Source organism: Lemur catta, chromosome 1 (assembly GCF_020740605.2).
Source record: "Lemur catta isolate mLemCat1 chromosome 1, mLemCat1.pri, whole genome shotgun sequence".
Lineage (NCBI taxonomy): Eukaryota > Metazoa > Chordata > Mammalia > Primates > Lemuridae > Lemur > Lemur catta.
Window position 1 is genome coordinate 189,800,439 of NC_059128.1, and position 24,693 is coordinate 189,825,131.

General features: G+C 38.1%; 1 protein-coding gene across 2 annotated transcripts in view; it reads left to right on the plus strand.

The window, feature by feature from the left end:
- PPM1L (protein phosphatase, Mg2+/Mn2+ dependent 1L) overlaps window positions 1–24,693 on the plus strand; it is a 263,673-nt gene that overhangs the window by 135,422 nt on the left and 103,558 nt on the right. The gene's annotated exons all lie outside the window — the stretch shown is intronic.

Here is a 24,693-nt window from a genome sequence, read left to right on the forward strand (position 1 = left end):
CCGAGGCGGATGGGTCGTTTGAACTCAGGAGTTTGAGACCAGCCTGAGCAAGAGTGAGATCCCATCTCTACTAAAAATAGAAAGAAATTATATGGACAACTAAAAAATATACACAGAAAAAATTAGCCAGGCATGGTGGTGCATGCCTGTAGCCCCAGCTACTCGGGAGGCTGAGGCAAGAGGATTGCTTGAGCCCAGGAGTTTGAGGTTGCTGTGAGCTAGGCTGATGCCACAGCACTCTAGTCCGGGCAACAGAGTGAGACTCTGTCTCAAAAAAAAAAAAAAAGAAAGAAAGAAAGAAAGAAAGAAACTTGTCTGTATCTTTTCTCTTTTAAGTAATTAATTATGTTTATATTACATTCTATTTATTTATGATCAAGGGCATGATGTAAGAGTTGGTTTTGCTGAAGATGTTTGACCTTAAAATGACTTACAAAGAAGAAATGGGGATGCTTGTTACATTTGGAATGATAAGAAATGGATGCAGTGTTGTTCACACAAACAAGTAATTTTTTGTTGGATAGTTGTTCATCAGTTTTCTTAAGCTTTATTTTACAAATACCCATAAGTTTGGAGAAGGAGTCTGCTTGAGAGAAGTTGAGACTATATATAATCTACTTATCACTACTTTTTTTAAAACAGGCATATCTTATATTTGGAAACAGATATCATAACATAAAAGCAAAGAAGATTGATGAAATTTTTCCACCAAATATTTACAAAGGCCGGCCTACTTAATGTGAACACACAGAGATAAATAATAGAGGCATACGGCAATTACCGAAACGGAGTCCTTGCTCTGAAACAGTTTACCCCCAAGCAGGGCAGTTAGTATTTAAACAACTAACTGTAATGATGAGCAGAGTCCCATAAATACTCTCTTAGTGGTACAGACAATAGTATAGGGGTACAGAGAGTGATCTCAGAGGGTCTAGTGTTTGAGCTGAACCTTGAGTGGTGAGTACAATATAATGGAGAGGAGGAAAAGGGAATTCATTTTGGGCTCAGGGAATGGCATGAATAAAGCACAGCTGAATAAAAATACAAATGTGAAGGTGGGGTTGAGAATTGTTAAAAACAGAACCTTAGTGAACTCCTACATGTACCAGCAATGGCAAGAGTGAAGGGTGCTCAGAAATGTGGTAGAAGATTAGGCTGGCAAGAGAGAACAGGGCTGGATTGTCAAGGTCCTGAGCAGTTTGCTAAGAATTTTACATTTTCTACATACACTGTAAGGAATTTTTTGAAAAGGGGATACCTAGTGGTAAAGTAAGGGATCGACTGGAGATGTATGAGAATGGTGCAGAGAAGCTGTTGGCAATAGTGTGGGAGGGATGTGGAGAAATTTGCATGAGGCGGAGGAGGATTTGCCTGAAGCCCATGGCATGGGAATGAAATGGAGACCACAGGTATGAGACGTCATGGGTGCTGGTAGTAGATGTCCGGGGAGTGGTTCTTGATTTTTGTTTGGAGTAAATGGTAGGTGATACGTTACCAAGAGGCAATGGAAAAGAAAGAGCTGGCTCTGGAAGTAAGTTAACAAGTTCAGTTTTAGATTTACTGAGTTTGAGGTATTAGTGTTGGTCTAATATACATGTCCATTTAGACCCACTGGAAATTTTAGTCTGGAGCTCAGGAGTTGCCTGGTCTTAGGATAGAAGTCTGGGAACACCAGCCATGAAAATAAATGAACCCTCTCCTATGGAGGGGGTTTAGAGTGAAAAGAGGGCCAAAGAGAGAACTGTTTGAGGAGAGGTTGGACAAAAGTCCATAGAGAAGACTGAGAAGGAGAGATTAAAGAACTAAGGAAAATCAGGGAATTGCAGTTGTTATAGAAGCCAAGGGGAAGGAGAGTTTTTAGAAGATTTTAGAACAATGCAACATTATAGCAACTTGTAAATTAGTCCTTTTTTTTTTCCTCCAAGTAGCTTTAAATTCTGCCCATGTGGGTGGGTTGAGGGAGCCTTTAGCATTTGCAGGAGTAACTCTGGGTTTCTAAAAATGTGAAGGTGATTCCTGTAGCTGAGGTGATGTTCTGACCTAATTAATATCACTTAATCCTGGGAGAAGGGAAGGGGCTGTGACTGAAGAATTTATTTCTTGTTGTAATAGGTCTTGTCATGAATATTAACCATTTCTTGCAAGTCACAGTGAAAGAAGAGCCTGGCTGTTCTGTTAAAACATTGAACATTTAGGAAAAACAATAATGCTTACTATTATGCGTTCCCAATCTTGAAATATATTTAGAGCTTGAAACTTGATCTTTTGGTTTAATTCCTTGGCTTTTCTTTTTTAAACTTAGTTATTTCCTAAATCTGTTTTATTTATTTATTAATTTTTGGGTGTATGTGTTTAAAAGGTTTCTTAACAACTGTGTATGCTAAATGAGCTCTTCTGAACTGTTTGTTTCTTTTAGTTTTTATGCTTATGTTTTTTGAGAGAAGTTGAAATCACTACTTTTAGACGGTACATCCTGTTTGCAGGCTGCAGCAGGTAACCAAGATGATGTGGACCACGGTAAGCCATTTCTTTTGGGACTCAAAGACATTTCTTGAACTCAGAGATTCAGGAACTGAAATTTGAACTTACCCAATAAACTACTTCGATATTATGGTATTTTTATACTCTGTTTGAAGATTAAAGAGCTTGACCAAATAGGATAGGTCAGCATCTAGTCACCTGTAACAAGGAAACAATTAGCTCTCACAGGTGATGGTTTGGGTATCAGGGGTATGCATAGCTTCACGACAGCTATGATTTTTATAGCATTGTGGTATTTTCCTACCACAACTGTCCTGTTCTGATATTAATAGCCTCATCCTTTGCATGTTTTAGGTTTGGCAGAATATAAGTAAGAGATTTGAATAGGTTAATGTTGTTGAGTGTGGTCTTGGTAGGAATATGTGTCACTGTCAGAGTGATGAGATGTAAAGTGAGGTTGTATGTTATGTGTCTCTGATAGAGAGGTTGAAGGGTGGCTAAGCAGGATACCAGACCTCAACCATAGCCATCTAGCACTAGCACTACCATAGGTTCTGGGGAGAGCTCTGCAGGGCAGACTTTCTTAGCAAACACACACTCTTCATTGTGCTGGGCGTTGACTCCAAATCCCTTGGTGGAAGTCCTAGCTCTTGTGGGCTAGCCTCAACCACTTATCAGTGGGTATTCCTTTTATCTTTGTGATCTATGACTTAAACTAAAAGAAGACTTCCTGGGACTCTTTCACTTGGAGCTAACTTTTATCCTTGCATTCCTGCCATCCCTATGGTATGAGAAAAACAAACCCTAGGGGGAGGAAGAGAGAGTGCACTAGCATTGCTTCCTAGTCTTGGCTTTCACAAGACAGGAGTCCTACCAAGCAAGTGGCAGCCTTATCACACAGGAGGAGGCATTTCAAAGAAGGACCAGTAACTACTATTGACTCAAACCGAGGAATCCAAAAGGAGTACGCAGAGTGGACCCAAGAACTTTAACTGTCTCACTTCCTAACCTGTGGACCATTTGGCACTGATCCTATATATTAATACCAATTCTTGTGCTTCTTGGAGTGATGGAGGATTCTTGAACCCCTCAGAGTATTATGTATATATACCTGTAAGAGGGAAAGCAGAGAAGCTGGTAAAAAAAAAAGTCTTTTCAATTTGTGAGATTAATCTGTGTTATATCAGGAGAAATAGTGAGAAAGGAAAGTTGAGATTTAAAAGGCTTGGGAAGATCTAAATAATGATGATAATGGTTTGCAGAGCCATAAGATGTGTGGTTTTGGTAAGACTAGAATCATACCCTATAAGTTGAATGGGAATTTAGAGATCATCTTGGATATGTAGTCTGCAAGCTTCCTCCTGGGCCTGGAGCAAACTTTTTTCTTAGCTTTCCCTAAAGTAGTGATTTAGACAAATTATTATACAAGGTGGGATCTATTTGTCATCCTTGAGCAAATCCATGTCTTCCCAAGTCTTGTAGATTAGGAAGCATTCCTTTGTATTTATTGGTGTTGCTTTTACAAAGGGCTTCTGTGTATATTATCACATTTAACCCTGCTGATTAATCACAGAGGAAGAAATTATGGCATTCTTAGAGTAAAGCCTCTGTCCAGGGTCAGTACTCTGTACAGCCACAGAGCTGCCTTCTGCTAATCTGCATTGGAAGAGCAAACTCTTAAAAGTAGGAATAAAGATACTATGAGGCAGCTGTCTGAGAAATTCTGAAGGCATTCCCTTTTCTCTACTGAGGATTGATATTCCACCGATTCTAGCAATTCATTTCTCTAAGTCTTCTAGGACCTTCTATTAGAATGTGCATATCCATGCAACAAAGTTATTTGCTCAAATTGAAGTGTGTCATATAGAAATTGATGAAGTGGTAATTATAGCAGATTGATTGAGAGTTTTATGTATGCACTAATTTATTTGATAATCCTTAAGAAATTGTGAAGTTCAGGGCACTGCTGTAGTTACCGTGAGGGTTAAAATGCTGAATAATAAATGATCCCTTCCCCAAAGATTTTACAGTGTAGTAGGAGATCCTCCAATAAAGAGAGGGGAAGATTTTGGAAACAGAGTAGCTGTGGGAAGTGACAAATAGTGATATAAATAATTCTAAGCTTTTTCTGATAAAAGTTAGATTTGATAACCACTTTGAGATGTTTAATTGGCGGCATTACATATTATGATGGGTTAAGTTGAATATGAAGCAGGTTCTCAGGAAATAGATATGTTTAATGGGATGTTCTGTAGATAAAATCCTTGCAGATGGCATATGAATTTTTGGAAATACATGATGAAATATTCCTGTGACCATGTTTAAAAGGAAGAAGAACAGAGATTCAAATAATAGCATATAGAGTTCTAGGCCCCTCAACAGCTAGTAGAGTTGATTTATGGGTTTTGAAGGAGATAGTGCACAAAAAGCTAAATTATGAGGTCACCAGATGGGCAAATTCTATATTCTGGATAACAAGCAGGGAAACCTAGGCCACCTAGGAGTAGACAGTGAACCATGATGTAACAAGTCGAAGAAAATCTTGATTTCATTAATATTTTTTCATTTTGTTAACATGAGACTAATTTTTTAAATCACCTTTATGGAAGTATAATTTATCTACAGTAAAAAAAAACCACTATGTACATTTCAGTGAATTTTCATAAATTTATATAGTTGTGTAACTATCACTACAATCAAGATATGGAACATTTCATCACTCCAAAAAATTTCCTTGTATCCCTTTCCATCCTTTCCGTTCCCTAACTCTTGGCCCCAGGCAGTCACTGGTCTGCTTTCTGTCATTACAGATGTAAATTTGTCTTTTCTAGAATTTCATGTTAATGGAATTGTATAATATTTACTCTTTTATGTCTGGCTTTTCTTAAGGCTCAACATAATTTGTAGTTGTTTTAGGTTAATATTCAAATTGAGTTTTTTTATTTTTTTCTGACCTTTTTAAACAAAGGATTTTATGAATTTAAAGAATACTACCATATATAATATATGAAGCTATATATTTTTCTTAAGTAAAAAAGTAGTTTATTGTGCAAAGTTGACCTTTTGTGGAGATATAAAGGAAAATGGAATCTTTTGGGATCATTAAGGAAGAGCAGACCAATACAGAAAGAATTTCAGGATCACATTTTTTACATTAAATGTACTTGAGAGATTGAAAGCAGCATTGAAAAATGCTTTCAAATAATTCAGCATAATGTTTTTGAGATTCACCCATGTTGTTGTAAATATTAGTATGGCATTCCTTTTCATTTCAGAGTAGTATTCAATTGAATATAATACAATTTGTGTACACATTCAGCTATTGATGGACATTTGGATTGTTACCAGTTTTTGACTACCATGAATAAAGCTGCTATTAAATTCATGTACAAACCTTTAAGTGGAAATATGTTTCATTTTTCTTGAGTGAATATCTAGGAGTAGACTTGCTAGGTTGTGTGTTAAGTATATATTTACCTTTATAAGAAACTGACAAACTGTTTTCCAAAATGGTTGTACCATTTTTTATTCCCACCAGCAATGTATGAGAGAGTTCAAGTTCTTCAACATCTTTGCCAACACTTGGTATAGTCATTCTTTTTAATAGTAGCCATTCTAATAGGTGTGTAGTAGTATGTTATTGTGTTTTATTTTGCATTACTCTGATGACTAGTGATGTGCTTGGTGGCCATTTATATATCTATTTTTGTAAAGTGTCCAAATCTTAGATTTTTTTTTTTTTTTTTGAGACAGAGTCTCACTCTCTTGCCCAAGCTAGAGTGCCGTGGTGTCAGCCTAGCTCACAGCAACCTCAAACTCCTGGGCTCAAGCAGTCCTTCTGCCTCAGCCTCCCGAGTAGCTGGGACTACAGGCATGCACCACCATGCCTGGGTAATTTTTTTCCTATATATTTTTAGTTGTCCAGATAATTTCTTTCTATTTTTAGTAGAGACAGGGTCTCGCTCTTGCTCAGGCTGGTCTCGAACTCCTGAGCTCAAACGATCTGCCCACCTTGGCCTCCCAGAGTGCTAGGATCCCAGGCATGAGCCACCGCGCCTGGGCCAAATCTTAGATTTTTTTATTATGTTGTTTGGCTTCTTAGTATTGAGTTGTAGGAGCTCTTTATACATTCTGGATATAATTTTTGACCCCTAGAAATTATGAAAAATCTTGCCATGTTAGTGCTTTTGATGCATCACTGTAATAAAAATAATGTTATAGATATTAAATTATAACACATCTGCTGTGATGTAGCTCATTTGAGTATAATAGAAAATATAGGTTAAAAATATCCTTTTTATCATCTTCAACTTTCATGATCTCAGATTTCAAAGAAGATGCCTGCCTAAATATCTCTCTTTTCAGTACACTGCAATCTACTTTAAAAAAAAATTTTTTTAAAGATAGCTGCCAGTTGAGTGCCAGTTTTATATTCCAATTTTTTTGGCAACCCCTTTGCGAAACATATGTTTGTAACTTCAGCTACTGCTTTTTCCTCCATATGCTTCGTGTTCCATTTCTAGGTATCACAAAGGCATTTGAGTTGAATATGTGCATGATTAAGACCATGGAGCTTATTGGTGAGTCAGACCCTCCAAATAGGAGAGAAAAGAGAACTTTACCACCACCAGTTTAAAGGTGACTTAGAAACGTATAACACCAAACCCTTTTATGCCAGTGACTTTAATTTTTAAGCTCTACGAACACTTGCTCATCAGCTATTTTTTGTGCCATCTTTGTGCATTGTTCCAAGCTAAACTTCCTGGGGGAAGAATGCAGGCACTGCTCTCAAGAGCTTAGAGAGCAGGTGCTGAGTACCAAAGAGGGAATTAGGATTCTCAAGTGCTTCTAATGCCATTGGTTTCTGGTCTTCCACAGCTTCATATCATCTGCTCTCCTTGACTTAGAGGCTTACATAACAGTATTTGGTTCAGTGACATTTGAGTAAGCATTCTGGAGATGAATTAATGGGACAAATTTGGTCTCATAATTCAAAAATATTAAAGAAAATTCTCAATCTACTAGCATTATAAATAGCCCATTCTAACTAGTTGTATAGATTCATCTAAACTTACGTTGTCATGTAAGCTAGAGAGTGACAAGTCAGTGAAAGTGTTTCTACTTTTAGAAATTGTTGACCTTTCTAGAACTTGCATTTCTGGCTTTAATTACCTTGAATATAACAAATTAATGGATAGCAACTGAAGTGATCTCTGGGTGACCAAAATAGATATCGTAAGATCCTTTCTTCCTATCTCTTGTGCTTTAGGCACAGCAGAATTCCTCTAGCCTCACTCAGAGCTTGTGTATTCTTATATTAGACATGATTTTCATAAGCCTGGTTATTTGTTTCCATGTCCACTGCTATTACAAGCAAAGGGGCAGGTGGGGTGGAGAGGCTCTCCTATATGCAGAAACATTGATAGCATATTGGAGAAGGACACCACCATATTTTCTTTTTAAAAAAGACACGATTTCAAAGGGAGGCCGTTTTGGGATCATTTAGTATAGGTGTAGCAACTCCCAGTGGCCTGAGGGCATCCCCATGTTACAGGCATGCCAATAATGTGGTGGCCCTGAAGTGTACAGAAAATATTTTGATCCTTTTGTTCATTGTTTGTAATAAAATTCTAGATAGATTTCAAACCAAAATGATAAAATAAACACATAAAGTTGTTACACATCAAGATTTAAGGCCCTGACCATCTGGAAAACTGTCTCCTGTTCCTTGTCCTGATGCCTCTGTGCCTTCCCTCTGTTCCCGTGCATGTGCACACTTACATACTAAGTTTTCTCACCCTCGGGACTCACCTGCCAAGGGCATTTTCTTTGGGAAAAACTGGTTTAGTTGCCTCTCCTTTGAGTGCCTTTGCTTGTACTATCGTGGTACTCACAACCCCATGTGATTATTGCCTGTTTTCTTGCTCATCTTCCCTATCAGACTGAAAGCTATTTGAGGGCAAGAACCTTGCTTTCACTGTTATATATGCCTAGCATTTAGCACATCAGTACCTGGCACATAGTAGAGGCTTAATAAATAGTTCTTAAATAAATGAATGGCTGAATAAATATTGAATGAATCCAGAATAACTTCTGAGCAACCAAGATTTGTCTGAACAGTGCTTTGGAAAAGCAGCATACTAAAACCTTTTGAAAATTTGTGCTCTAGTCTGTTTGGAAATTTCTGTTAAAAGCATCAAGTAGATAAGAGTTCAGATAAGGTCAGGGATGTCTTTAAGATGTGAAAAACAAAACAATCTAAAAAGTGAAACGATATATAAATATTCTAATGTAATAGAGAAATTATGGATTAAATGTATTTTTCCTTAAGAGTTTTTATTTGATATAAAAATATCCACAAGAAATTACAAAATTAGATAGACTATATTCCTGTAATTTAAAAAATTATTTTGGAAAATGATACTTTAAGAACCATTAGTAGGCCGAGTGAGATGGTTCACACCTGTAATCCTAGCATTCTGGGAGGCTGAGGCAGGAGGATCATTTGACCTCAGGAGTTCGAGACCAGCTTGAGCAAGAGCGAGACCCCATCTCTACTAAAAATAGAAAGAAATTAGCCAAAACAACTAAAATATCTAGAAAAAATTAGCCGGGCATGGTGGCGCATGCCTGTAGTCCCAGCTACTTGGGAGGGTGAGGCAGGAGGATTGCTTGAGCCCAGGAATTTGAGGTTACTGTGAGCTAGGCTGACGCCACAGCACTCACTCTAGCCTGGGCAACAAAGCAAGACTCTTTCTCAAAAAAAAAAAAGAAAAAGAACCATTAGTAGTTCACCACCGATTTGGCTGAAAGAGAACAATAATAAGCATGTTATTTCATGGAACTAGTAACTAATAAAATACTGTTGCCTCGAATAATTTGAATACAGAAAAGAGAAAGAACTCATTACTGACAAGTTTGCTAATGACCAAAAATTAGATGGCAGTAAATAACATTAGGCAATAGCATTAAATTTCAAAATGCCATGTTCAAGTTTTTGGGCTTGGATGTACAGTGATATATACAACTGAAAAGGAGACTGGGTTTAAAGTACAGTACCAGGAATAAAACAGAGATTAAAGAGAAGGATTATTAAATACTGGGATGGTTAATGAAAAAGCTTGTGAAATCTTCTTAGACTAGGACAATAGCTTTGAAATTTCTTTTTTTTTTTGAATGAGTGAAAATCATAAACATTCATACTATTTAGTTTTAGAATAAAATTGGTGAAAACCATTAAATACACAAAGAGTCAGGTTAGACAATATTTTAGGGTCTTTGATTCAGTGGGCTGACTGCCCTATGTACCTTTTCTGAGGGCTTCTTTTTCCTTCTTTCTTTTTCTTTCCATCTGGCCTCAGTGTCAGCTGTGTTCCTCTGCATTTTCATTTATCTGAGATCATAGTTGGGCCACTTAAGAACTGGGCTTTCTTCCAAAATAGGATATTTGATTGTGGCCATTTTGACAGTGTTGTCTTAAAGATAAAAAAAGCACACGTTTTAAAAAAATAACCAGTGGGCATGTGTGGACCTCATCCTCATGCTACCTTACCTTGTATGCTCTACATATTGTATCACTTGTTATATAGAAGCTGAAAGTTGGATAGTTTGTTTTTAGACTGAAGAAAAATATCTTCCTGTCTCAAATAGCTACATCAAAATGTCATCTACCTGCTTTTTCTTGTTTTGCATTAAGAAGTTAATAAGCAAGTAGTTGGTGTGAATTGCTCTATGAAACCTGGGCTCAATAAAACATTGTCTTTATTTTTATTATTCAAATTAAATCAATTTTGAGCACTTTCTGCTGGTAAGGAATCTGATGTCATTCATTATTGGGGTTCCTCCCCCCACTCCTACATGTCCCCCCAACACACATACACTGTATTGTCCTGGCCTGCTAGGGCTTAAATGGATCCTGGGAACATGGGCAGAAGCCTGGTCCCAAGCCATCATTATGGTCGCTGTGGCTCCTTTTGTCTACTTTGCCCTTGCTGAAATGGCAGTCCACTCCCTGGGGGTAGGGAGATCTCAAAAGGGCCTACAGGTAGGCTTCACAGTACCAGCCAAGGGCAGCATGCTCTGAAGCCAGCCAGCATCCATACCCATTTGTGGGTACCCTGCTCAGAAGTCTGCCACCTCTGGGAGCTTTATGGAAATAAGGACCAGGCCTCCAAGATGCAAGGAACCTACTGCACCCCTGGCCTGCCCCTCCCCCTGCCCAGGCTCTCTGTACGTCAACCCTGGAAGGCCTTTTCTTGGCCAGTGGGGTTTAATGACCCATCTGGAAGCTCTAAATGGATAAAATCACAGGACCACTAACCCTGTTTACCTTTCCTGCATATAAGAAGGACTTGTTTTTAGGAATGCAATATGCCGTCTCCCATACCCCAAGGATAGACTGCATATTTCCTTGAGGCAGCTAAACCACAGCAGTTGCATTTATGCATTTAGTTTCCACCTCTCTCTCCCTCCCTCTCTCTCTTTCTGTCTCTCTCCCTATCTCTCCCCCTCAATTTCTCTCTCTCTTTCACACACACACACACACACACACACACACACTCACACACACATTTTTTTCCCCAGAATTTTATGGGGTACAAATGTTTTGGTTACATAAATTGCTTTTGTACCATTTGAGTCAAAGTTATAAGTATGCCCATCCCCAGATAGTGTACATTCTACACATTAGATGTGAATTTACCCATCCTTTCCTCCCCCCTCCCACCTGCTTGATTTCCGATGAATGTTATTTCCATATGTTCACATAGATATTGATTGATTAGTTCCAATTTAATGGTGAGTACATGTGGTGTTCGTTTTTCAATTCTTAAGATACTTCATTTAGAAGAATGGTTTCCAGCTCTATCCAGGATAACGCAAGAGGTGCTAGATCACCATTGTTTTTATGGCTGAATAGTACTCCATGCTATACGTATACCAAATTTTATTAATCCACTCATGTATTGATGGGCACTTGGGTTATTTCTACCTCTTAATTGTGAATTGTGCTGCTATAGACATTTGAGTGCAGGTGTCTTTTTTTCCTTTGGGTAAATACCCAGTAGTGGGATTCCTGGCTCAAATGGTAGTTCTACTTTTAGTTCTTTGAGGTATCTCCATACTGTTTTCCCATAGAGGTTGTGCTACTTTGCAGTCCTACCAGCAGTGTATGAGCGTTCCTCTCTCTCCGCATCCACACACACTTTTTAAAAAGAACTGAGCTATAAGAAATAACGATGATACGACATCGCTTTGGTTCTCCTGGAGAGAATTGGAACCCATTATATTAAGTGAAGTATCCAAAGAATGGAAAAACAAGCATCACATGTACTCACCAGATAATTGGTTTCCCTGATCATCACCTAAATGCACATCGGGGAAGGATACCAATTGGATATCAGACTGAGACGGGGGGGGGGGGGTGGGGGGAAGGGATGGGTGTATGCCTATATGATGAGTGCGTTGCGCACCTTCTGGGGAATGGTCATGCTTGAAGGTGCTGACTTGGGGAAGTGGGGCGTGGGGGGAGGGGATGGAGGTATGACTACATGGTGAGTGCCAGGCACACTGTCTGGAGAATGGACATGCTTGAGGCTCTGACTCAGGGGAATGGGCGGGACATGGACAATGTATATAACCTGAGCTTTTGTACCCCTATGAAGAGCTGAAATAAAAAAAAAAGGGGGGGGGAATAAAAAATGAAAAATAAAAAAAAAGGAATAAATGGTAATATCTAAAAAAAAAAAAAGGAACTGAGAATATTTGTTTTGGACAATCCCTTTTAGCAATAGAAGGGTGGTAGTGAGGGAATCTTTATCTCAAAATGCTAACATTACAAAGTTATTTTACTCATCCCCAAGACTGACTTAATATACTAGAAACTGACTATAACATGATCCAATTGAAGTGTGAAATTTAGCATAGCCAGGTGCCCCTGGCAGCTAAGAGGCTATAGTTACTAGAAGGCCTACCTTATAAGATGGCCACACTGAGAGACAGCAGCTAAGCAGTGATTATCTCAGCGTTTTCTTATATTTTTATAAGTGAAAAAAAGACTATTCAGAAAGTTCAATTTTGATTTTAAAAACTGACATTCAGTTTTTTAAAATTACAAGCCAAAATGTTTAGTTCTTCTTTGGGCTTTTAAGTTCAACTTCCAACTCTAGTTTCTTCTTTTTTATGTATAAGTTGGAGAAAAGTCAGTAATAATTTTAAGGGGCCTTTGAATAGTGTTTGGTCTCCTTTATAAAATTGATTTATTAAACATTTAACTGTGCTTATAAATTTAATGTATATATGTTTTTCTTTTTAAGTATTTAAATTGACTTAAAACATCAGTGGGTGGTAAATCATGCTTTTAAATCTAATAAATCATATTTTTAAATACAGTGATTCTTAAATTTTCTTAAATGTTCCAAATATATAAAATGCCAAAAATGAATAGATTGCTGAACAGGAAATTATTTTATTTTCTTAAAACCTTTATGTACTTAAACTTACCTTTTTAAGCTTCTGAGGCATAAAAGATACAACCCATTTAAGGAAGGCAGTTAACATCTCAGTTAACTAAGGTTACTTATGCCCAGGGATTTCAGTCAGTATAACACCTAGAGTTATAGAGACCCAGAGCACTTCTTCTGGTCACCAATTAAAGAAACCACCAAATGCCAAGTAACTCAGGACTATTTCTCAGTATATAGAGGTTACTAATGACTGGAGATTTCCATCTAGATTCTGATTCGATTGCCGCTGATTACATTCCAGGCAACCTGGATGGTGCTCACAGAACCCATTTTATAGTTGCTCTCTCAGGGATTTTAAAACAGGCATTTAATCTTATATTTCCCTATGTCCCTGGGTTTAGATTATTTATACATTACCAAGTCCTCCTGGTTATTCACAAAAATCCACATCATCCATCAGGTCCATCCCTTATATCTTTGGTTCCTAAGTTATATAATATAAATGACTCTTCCATCTAAGACTGAAGTCTTTTGAACTGGATGGGATCTTATATTCTTTCATATTTTTAGGACTGTACAACTCTAACAGATGCTTAAAATGAAATAGATTGAATTTGGATATCTCAATATCTACTTTGAAGTCACCTCTTATGAAGTCTTGGTTCCTACAACAGTGAAAAGTGAAAGGATTTATGCATTTTTGTTATTTGCAGATAAGCAAAATCATGTAATAAAACTTTTGTCTTTTTAAAGAACCATCTATATGTTAGGCATTGTGCTGGGCAAAAGGATTACAATCATAGCTAAGACAGACATGGATTTTCTCTTTGTAAAGCATATAATAAAGTGAGGTTGCTCATATCCTAGTACTGAAATTTGGGAATTGTAAGGGCAGGTACCTAAATATTGGGCCTGATTTCTGCCAATGAATACACTACTAAAGGTACCACTTTTCCCCTTTTCTAGAATGAAATTAATGCCTATTCACTTGGACTTGCTATAGATTTAACTTGGAGATTATTACTAGCAAAGTAACTACAATTTGAGGCAAGTTACATTAAGACTGACTTCACAGAACAAAAACAAGTTTCACTTTTGAGAGCAATCTATTTATTCTGTATTCACTGATGAAGTTTATTTTAAAATGAAGCTACTCTGCCTTTTAGAATCTCACTATAGATATCACAATAAAGCTTGATCATGAGAGTTTGGGCAGCTCCTTTGGGATCCAGTAAGGAAATTGGAATGAGTCACACATTACAGAAATTAGGCTGATTCTTGTCGTATTTCCACTTGAAGTTATTTTCTGAATGAATATTTTATTGTTCTGAAAGAGCTTCATACAAACTATATGTTTTATTTTTTAATTCTCAAGAAAGGGCTTTAGAAGTTGTTCTAGTTGGTCAAGATAACTTAGAAAATATGGCCTTATTTTAGCAAGTTTTAGATCACTGAATGGTATAGGCAACTGGTTTCCTAAATCAGCTCAACCCATGACAGCACTTAGGAAATAGCTTTCTTCTTCTCTCACCATTGCTCTCAAATCACATCATACCAAAGAATATTGAAGTGAGTGTCAGAACATTAAATAGAAGAGTAGTTAGCCATAAGAAAATATTAGTTTCATCTTCACTTATCCCTTGCTATTAAAGGAATATTGAGACTGGGTTGGAAATTCAGACAGTGGAGGATGCTACCGTGTTGGATATGGCCCCAAAATGATTCTCTGCTGGGCAAAATAGTATTTTTCAGCAAAGCATGTAGGTGTGCATTTGAAGCCTTGAGAGTAATAAAGTCTCAGGGCAGTCCTCTGCTCGACCCCTGGGACTCCTGACACCTTCACAAGATGATTTTTTTTTTCTTCTTAGGGGAAGCAGATGGAATTAACCACCTCTGTCAATTATCTGCTATTCGTAGGCAACTTAAACCATGATTTGTGTGCCCCATTAGCAAAAAAGGTATAAATTCGTCTGCAAATGTCCTGTTGAAAGTCTCTTTTCATTTAGAAATTATATTCACTTTTTTTCTGTTTGTTTTAGAAAAGAGGTAAATGATGAAAAAGGGTGCTACTGGATATTGCCACTGAGCCACAATTTCTGCCCCCGGGAAAATAATTATCCTCTTTGGAACTGTCAATGGGTTGCCCCACAGAGCTAGGGTATGGGCTATGAGCAAAACCCAGACACACCATCCTGAAGCCTAGAAATTTGGGATACATTGAAGAATCCAATCTTCTGCAGAATATTAGAAGCAGTGTGTGTAATAGCTAAATACTGTATTCAATAGGGACTTTAAAAACTTTTGACTATTCTCTGTCTGTTTATATTCTGAAACTTCCAGAATCAAAAGAAGATCTATCCCAGAGAGAAAATTATCCCCAATTTTGGCAGGTTCTGTAATAGGGAGAAAGAATCAAGTCTAGTCAGCCAAATGTAGCCTGATAGTGAATGGGGCAACCTCTAAATGTGAAAGTTACTGCCTACCTCCCGTTGTTCTCTAAGACAATACAAAAGTGTTTAATAAGTCATTGAACTTAAATGTTAGAAAAATGAAGCATCCTCAATACAATTGGTACTTGGAAAACATTTGCTATTTCAGGCTTGATAGAGGTACTAGCATATGCCCTCCACAGTCTAAATGTAATATATAGCACCTCATGGCCTATCAGAAAGAAAAAATTTCTAAAGCAGAAGGAACAGTTGTATAATGGAATATTATTCTCCATAGAGGACAGAGATGGTCAGTTATGCTTTTGCAAAGTGGACCTCAAATTACAAGCTAAATTCTAACTTATATCTGATGATAGGAAATAATTCACATTTAGAGTTCCTTTCAGATATGTTGTCCTTCTGTCAGCTGTTTACTGACATGAAACCTCATTCTGGAAGTGCTGGAGGTTCATTTTTGCCTAGTCCAGCAAAAATAGTAAAATGACTCTTCTCTCCTATTTGTTTTATATTCCCTTTCACAATAAACTGCATCTGCCCAAACAAACTCAACTTACAAAAAGCACAAACTCAAGAAGCTATTTCTAATCATTGACATTGGCTTCTAGAATTCTAAATATGGAAACTATTTGTTATTATGAAATGACAAATGGTCATGACCATTTGCAACAGCTGCTTTTCTGCAAATCTGATTTCCAGTCACTAAAACCCCTCTTTATAAGTGTCACATTTGCATGCACAAAACTGAACTTGTCTATATATCCACATCCTTGATGTAATGGGTGGCACATGCACCCCACATACACATCTTGACTCTGGGATTGGCCACGTAACTTGTTTTGGCAAATGGGATATTAGCAATACATAATGCAAGCAGAGGCTGAAAACATACTTGCTTTGTTAGGCTTGCTCTGTCATACTCTAGAAATCCACCATGGGAGGAACATACCACAGTATCCACTGCCTCTTTGGCTTGAGCCCCCAAAGACTGTAGATGCATGAGCAATAAACAATTTTGTAACATTGTAAAAAAAAAAACTGATCTTCTCATTCCAATTCATACTGTCAGTGAGTTTTGAAAGTAGGAATCAGGAACTTTTTGAGAGATTTTTTATTTATTTAGTATGGTATATTACAGAGTAAATAAATGAGCATAAAATACAGTTTTCCATTAAGCTAGCCATTTTAGTGATCAAAACATCAATACAGGTGAGTTTGGCATATTATTATAATGTAGTCATTATTAACAAAATTTTTAGTCTTGAAGTTTTACACTAGTTGTAGAATGTTTAGTAAATGAGTCTTGTGTTCTCAGGAGACTTTTTTGCTATAAACTAGTCTACCATTACGGGAGTAGAATACCAACTTTTACTTCATCATCGCAGTAAGTCCTCACATCTGTACCATTAATATGGATGAAAATAACTCTACCTTGTGCTTTTAGAGGATCTTAAGGTTTAGTTATACCTATTTTCTCATGTATAAGAGATTCATGAGATCCTCAGATGAAATTAGTGATATAAGTAAAGTAGATGTTTTGGAGGAGGAAAATTAAGTCTAGAGAGATAAGTGACTGGTCTAGAGCTGAAGAGCTAGTTAGGGGTAGAGCCAAAGAGAACAGAAACCCCACCTTCTAGTTTTACTCATTGTACTCCTATATAGGTGCTAACATTCTTAAAGGATCTTCTTGAGAGGGTTAATGGTGGTAGATGATTAAACCTACTCTGGCTGTAATGCTAGCTAATCTCACAGCCACAAACCTCTGGACTCAGAATTCTAGCACCAAAGAATACTGCTGATAGCAAGAGTGGAGGCAGAGGTGAGGGAAACAGGATAAGAGAGTTGTATCTTGTATCTAGGAACTTTGTATCTTGTATCTAGGAACTTTGAGACAAGTGTCCTGGCAGAAGGTCTCTTTCAGTGACCTAATATAGATGCAGCCAAAAAGGCTGGTCCTGCACCTACCCACCCATTGCAGCTTTCCTCTGGTTTCTTTTTCTCTGCTTATTTATAAGATAACTCAATTGAATACTTTCCTTTCTGGAGGGCTCTGACAGCAACCTCTCTTTATGATTTCTGAACCTTAATATCTTGTATCATGCACTTTGATGCTTGGTTAGAATTTTAGAATTTGGGAACTGAAGTTTACAGACCATCTAGCCAGGTCCTTGTTTCCAAGATGAGTAAAGTGAGAAGACTGCTATGTTTGAGATGAAACAGCTAATAAATAGTAAACCTGGAACCAAAACTCCTATTCAGATCTCTTTCACTGCATGATTGCTCTCTTGTTTCCTTTCTATAAGCCAGTCAGCACACCAAGAGTTTAAGGACTTCTTAGATCTCCTGATAGCAGCCACACAGTGCTGAAGACATTCCAGGGTAACAAAAGTGCATGTTGAATTGACTTTGGAGCAAAAGAACTCTACTACCTGTGTTGGCTATGGGCTCCCTCCAACTAAGTAGGGGGATGTTTATCCCAATGTGAGAAATCCGTCTTCTGGGCTCTGCTATGAATATGCTATGCCAGTGGTGGCTGTGGATAGTGGGTACAAAGTCAAGGTACTAATGTCATAGGACTGCATTCTGACCCAAAATCGATAGTCATGATGACAGCATTCTCCTGAGCCCTCCTGGACTTGTTTCGGTTATTGAATATGTACAGCATGGATTGATAGAGGGACTTCTTTGAGAAGTAAGGTACTTGTACTTGTTTTATTTCACGTATATTCCAAGGAGCTTGCTATAGCCCTATAAATAATCATTGATCCTCCCAGGATGCCTCACAGCATGTATTATTTCTGTTTTGCTGATGAATCATGAAAACCAGAGTTGTTAGGTTTTCTAACTAAGATAAATGGGTTGATGTTGTGCAAATAGATGCTCTGAAGGACAGTACCACAGGAGACCTTTTTTTCTGTACCTTTGACTTTTCCAGATGTATGTACAAGGAACATCCCATGACTGAAAGTAAAGCTACAAAATGCTCACCTATGTTACTTTAATACACCGTCAGCGAATGTACAGAATCAAAGTTGGGCTGTGTTATCTCTTCTAGCCATAAGCTCTCTCAAGAAAGTACAGTTGGAAAAGCAAAGTAATTTCCGGTTGTGTCTTTGAAGTTGTCTGCTGTGATATGTTGATTGTTTAATACATGCTGTGGATATTTTTAAACTACGGAGCCATCATAAAATGATAATGTAGAGGAACTGTTTAAACAACTACATTTAAGGCCTGAAAATTAGCCTACATAAAATTTTGTTTTCGTCCTTTACTTTATAGCTATATCTGTTTTTCTGATGCTGATGAATTTTCTTTTTAGAGATTTATACATTTTGGTGGTGAAACTGTTATACATTATATAATTTTTATACCATGAAATTTCTCATTTTCATGAGATCTGTCATTTCCAGTGTGTGTGTGTGTGTGTGTGTGTGTGTGTGTGTGTGTGTGTATGCGTCAGTGACTAACATGTCTATAAGAAAAGCCATTTGCTGGTAAAATGAAACTTGTCACTAATGGCTAGTTTTAATTGGTTACTATATGAATTTATTATATTAATTTTTCTGTTTTTTGTCAGGTAGTTGCTATATGATTCAGTGGTTTTGTTTAGTATTTGGACTTCTAGATGAGCAATATAGCAAAAGGTGAGTATCTGACAGATAGTAGGTAGTGGGTATTCAGAAAATGTATATCGAATGAATAAATAGCAGATGAATGACTCCAGATCATACCACAAAACCTGAATTAAACCAGTTAGTGATCTATTTTAGAATCATAGAATGTTAGAGGTAAAACTGACATTAGAGATCACTTAATCTAGTTTCCTGTTGTGAGATATCAAATGAGTTAGATCTATTTGCTCTAGAAAATCTTTTAAAAGAGATATTGAGAGTATTAGAAAGGGTATCAAATTTACAGTTAGATGTTCTGGGTTCCATAGCCAGCTAACCACTTGCTTTATTGTATTACTTTGGATGTGTTACTCAGTTTTTCCCCTCTACAGTAAGGATAAAATGAGACAATGGATGTAAAATTGTGGGGTTCAAGTATTTAATCTGCCTGACACCCTTCTTTACTTCTAGCAACAGACCGCATACTCATCCTGACCACAGGGCATACGCTCTGGTACTTCACTCTGTCTGAACATAATGATTTGTCCAGGAGGTAGGGACATGATTAAAAGAAAGCCAGTCAGAGTCTTCCTAAGGGATTCTTCATTTCTCTGGTATGGTGTTGCTATAGGGATCAGAGCGTGGAGCTGCTAGTAGCCAATCACTACATTCCAACTCCTACTGTTGGAGAGGATACAATGACATACAAAGAGTAGCAGTGCTATGTTTGAATGTTTGTGCCCCCTCCAAAATTCGTGTTGAAACTTAATCCCCAATGCAACAGTATTAAGAGGTGGGGCCTTTAGGAGGTGATTACGTCATGAATGGGACTAGCAACCTGATAAAAGGGCTAGAGGGAAGTAGCCAGGTCCCTTTTGCCCTTCGATCTCTTCTGCCATGTGGGGACACCTAGATGGTGCCACCTGTGATGAACAGGCCTGCACCAGACACCGAACCTGCCAGTGCCTTGATTGTGGACTTTCTGTGAGAAGGAATTGTGAGAAAATAAATTTCTCTGCTTCATAAATTACCCTGTCTGTGGTATTTTGTTACAGCAGCATGAACGGACTAAGACAAGCAGACGTAAGGCAGAGATGCAAGGCTGATGGGACCTAAGTGCCTGTTTTCAATTAGCCTTGAGGCAAACCTAACTTTTACTTTTACTCCTATTTTTACTGTTTGTTTTTAACCTCAAAAATCACTTTCGGGGATTAGGTGGTTTGTCGGGTTTCTGTGACTTGCTTACTGAGTGAGTTTCAACTAATCTAGTAACCAGTAAATTGAACAAACAAGATTCATGGGATCATGGGATCTAATCAGGAAGCATCTGTGTGTCCCACTGTCCAATTAGAATGTGTAGATGGATTCTTCCCTACCCCAGGATGAAAACTTGGGCAGTCCTGTGACTTTTCTGATAATTTTAAGTAATAGACTTTACTACCGTGACTTTTAGTTGCAAATAGAGTAGAATGACCAGTTCCACCACTGATTAAAATTTCAAACCTGATTTCAATCTTATCTCTGTTTCCCTTCCTCTGTTAAGGCCTTGACAGTTGGAAACTCTACCCTAAGTTTCCACTGGACAGCCATTGTTTCTGATCCTGCCAGGGTCTAAGCCTTAAAAGGAAGGAAAAGAGGGAAGGGAAAAGAGAGGGGTAGGAAATTGCTTACTTGGCTGATAGTGACACACAATGGCTCCATGCTCTCAGTGCCTTGTGTTTAAAGCTGACTTTCTATGGGTCACTTCAGTCGCACGTGCTTCATTTTACTTAGTGCATTTTCCTCACCTCCTGGTTTTCAGCAGTCTGTTCCATAAAGACTCTATTGTGGGATCCCTTCACCCTTCTAGGTGGTCCTCTCAGGCAGGATCTTTTCTTTCTTTCTTTCTTTCTTTTTTTTTTTTGAGACAAAGTCTCACTCTGTTGCCCAGGCTAGAGTGCCGTGGCGTCAGCCTCGTTCACAGCAACCTCAAACTCCTGGGCTCAAGCAATCCTACTGCCTCAGCCTCCTGAGTAGCTGGGACTACAGGCATGTGCCACTATGCCTGGCTAGTTATTTCTGTGTATATTTTTAGTTGTCCATATAATTTCTTTCTATTTTTAGTAGAGACGGGGTCTCGCTCTTGCTCAGGCTGGTCTTGAACTCCTGAGCTCAAATGAGCCACCATGCCCAGCCTTCTCAGGCAGGATCTCAGTGGCTTCAGACCAGCTCTTTCCCCCTTGTGGCTCACATCTATCCACAGGAAGTACTTAGGATCCTTGGACAGACATGTGCTAGGAGTCCAGCACAATCTCCTCGCCTTCTCACCTCTCCTTCAGCTCTTTCTCTTTTAGCTTTTCCAGGCAGGAGTCCTATATATACCCATCACGTAGTCCTAACTATAGGGGCACACGGCAGCTTCCCGGGCAGTCCTTTTGAAGCCCCTGTCTCCTGACTTGCCCGAATCACTGTCACACTTCCCTCTGTGTTACATGTGAGAAGGGGCACACAACTCTTGTGCTCTCCCAAAATATCTTCCTCAGAAACTCTCCTTTAATTTCCACACTTTGACTGCTTTCCTTTTTGAATGTGGGTTAGGGCTTATGAGAATCACAAAGTGGGTTGCAAAATGTTTCTTTTACAATTTTGCACTTGGGCCTGGAACTTCAAGTTGAGGTTTCATGACCATTTCTTGGTATCTCTGTTGAAATTTCCAATTTAACAGACCTTTTTTAAAAAAAATACTTTGTAAATAGTAAAGTGCTATACAAATGTAGGGAATTAACTCCCTTTGCCCTGAAAAGTTTCAAGGACTAAATGAGACAGAACAGAGAATAAAATGTGGTTGTACTTCTTGAAGCAGCAAAAATTTGCAAGAGATTTATGTAGGCTAGTCTGGGTGACTTTGTTTCGTGTCTAGTTAATGCATACTTTATTACTTAGTTAAGGTAGAATTGTTCATAAGACACAGCTTCCAATTTGTACTGCTCTTCCAACTAAATGTAGAAATGATGATAATCAAGACAGTAGGGGACAAACATTGGAATGAAAAATAAGAGTTGCCCAGAGAGCTAGCATTTCTCCCCTTTTAGTTTAGGCAGCTTACAATTTGTACAGATACATATTATGTCCACACACTCAATGTAGGTTTTTGTGGTTGTGGTATTTTGCCATTGTGCACAAACTGATTAGCTGTCCTGTACCCCACTCAAAAAAGCACTATCTTCATGCAAGGGTTGGAGAAATTGCCAGGGGAAAGGAGAGATCAAATGGGAAGCTGCACTCATCACCTGGAATCCACAAGTCACGGTTCATCCATTTAGTTCATTCAGCAATTATGTACTGAACATCTACTATTTTTCCAAGACACTATGCTAGCCTGTGGGTCTATAGTGGTGAACTAAACAGAGTTTGCAATGGGAGAAACAGACATCAAAGACGTAAATGCCCAACTATAAGTTTTGCTAAGTGGCAAGAAGAAAAAGAATAGGATGGGGAAGGGAAGGGATCTCCTAACCTAGTTTGAGGCGTGGGGAAAGGCATTCTTGGCAGAGGGAACATAAAGAGTGGGTCCCACTATTTGTCCCAGTTTGCAATTCTCATGTATTCCTAATTAAATACCAGTAGTTAGTATTAAAATAAAATATTACCTTTGATTAGGACATAGTATTTTCCAGGTGTACAAATGTAAGCCTATTCTTCCAAATATTGTCTTTTTCTTCAGATGTTTCTTGACCCTTTTCTCAAGTAGAGCTAAGGATTTGTTTAAAAAGACTACTTTGGGAAACATCGCTGTTCACTGGGATAGAAATTTGTGTATAATACTTTCTCTAAGTGGTCAATTCTGCCCTCTCAGAGCTTCTTGTTTTCCGTAACCCGAAATGCTCTTGCAGAGGAGTCATTCTTTTGTTTTTTGTTCTTTCTTATTCTTTATGGGCAATTCCTCTGTTTATTTGTTCTATTGCAAAGCAAGGATCCAAGGGAAGTGGAGGGGCTCAGAAGGAGTCAGTGAGTGAATGAGAAAAGCCTTTTTGGCTATGAATAGTTTACTAACAAGAATATTTTCTCCAAAAATAATTACCTAAGGTTTTCTTTTTTTATTATTTTTTTATTTCAGCATATTACTGGGGTAAAAATGTTTAGGTTACATATATTGCCTTTGCCGCACCCGAGTTAGAGCTTCAAGTGTGTCCATCCCTCAAATGATGTACACCGCACCCATTAGGTGTGTATATATCCATCCCCTTCTCCCCCCTCCCACCTGCCGGACACCCTATGAATGTTACTAGTATATGTGCACTTAAGTGTTGGTCAGTTAATACCAATTGGATGGTAAGTACCCTAAGGTTTTCTTTGAGGAAGCAAGAAAGTGAATATGGTTTTGAGCATATTGTGAACACAGAACAATTTGGTCCCATGAGTTGAGAAAAAGCCTGTATTTCCATGGCAATATGATATCTGCTTAGAATGTGGGGTAAAAAAAAAAAAAAAGAATGTGGGCTACAGGGAATGCTTGACACAAGTTCAAGCTATCAGAAGTTGTATTTTAATAAAAATTATTTCCTGAATGCTGCATGACATTGGAGAAGTAACACTAGGCAGTGCGTTAAGAAACTTGGTTTCTGACTTTGATTTTGCCACATACAGTCATCCTCGGGTAAGTTGCTTAATTGCTCTGTGCCTCAATTACCTTAGCTATGAGGGTAAGGGTGATGATAATACCTACCTCACTACTTCTCAGGATTGTTGGGGAAATAAGTGATGTAACTTTATGATATTAGGACTTTTTTTTTTTTTTTCGAGACAGAGTCTCCCTCTGTTGCCCGGGTTGGAGTGAGTGCCGTGGCGTCAGCCTAGCTCACAGCAACCTCAAACTCCTGGGCTTAAGCGATCCTACTGCCTCAGCCTCCCGAATAGCTGGGACTACAGGCATGCGCCACCATGCCCGGCTAATTTTTTCCATATATATTTTTAGTTGGCCAGATCATCTCTTTCTATTTTTTAGTAGAGACGGGGGTCTCACTCTTGCTCAGGCTGGTCTAGACCTCCTGAACTCGAGTGATCCACCTGCCTCGGCCTCCCAGAGTGCTAGGATTACAGGCGTGAGCCACCACGCCTGGCCCTGATATTAGGACTTTTTTACATGATAAAAAACTTTACAATTGACAAACGATTATTGTTGCCATTGTGTTTGAATATGATACTCATGACTGATCTTAGTCTATCAAACCATTCTCACCAAGTTGATTTATCCCTTCCCCTTTAAAACAGAGTGGAAGCCTGTACTTGCAACACAGATTATTTTCTTTACAAAAGATCCATCATAAGGTATTACACAAATTCAGTTTCTATTCAAATTTTGCTGCAGTTGAGAAAGTGAAGCACATCTGTAATTGCTTTCTAATAAAATCATATTTTATTAGATAAAATTGCTTTGTATTGTATGCCATTTTTATAGAGAACTGAGTACAGCTGGGGTTTTTTTGATAGCAGTAGCAAAGGAGGCAATTTATTGTTATTTTGAAATGCTATAATTTGAGTAAATGATTTTTGTTATTTATGTGGGATTTATATCTACCTATTTCTAGAAAAGTTTTTAAATTGTTTGCAAAATTAAACCCAATAGAAAACAAAGCAATTAAAAATGAAATTAAAACAAAAAGGTAAGCCGATAGGTATCTTCAGACGCCTGATACTAAGTGCTATCTGAAG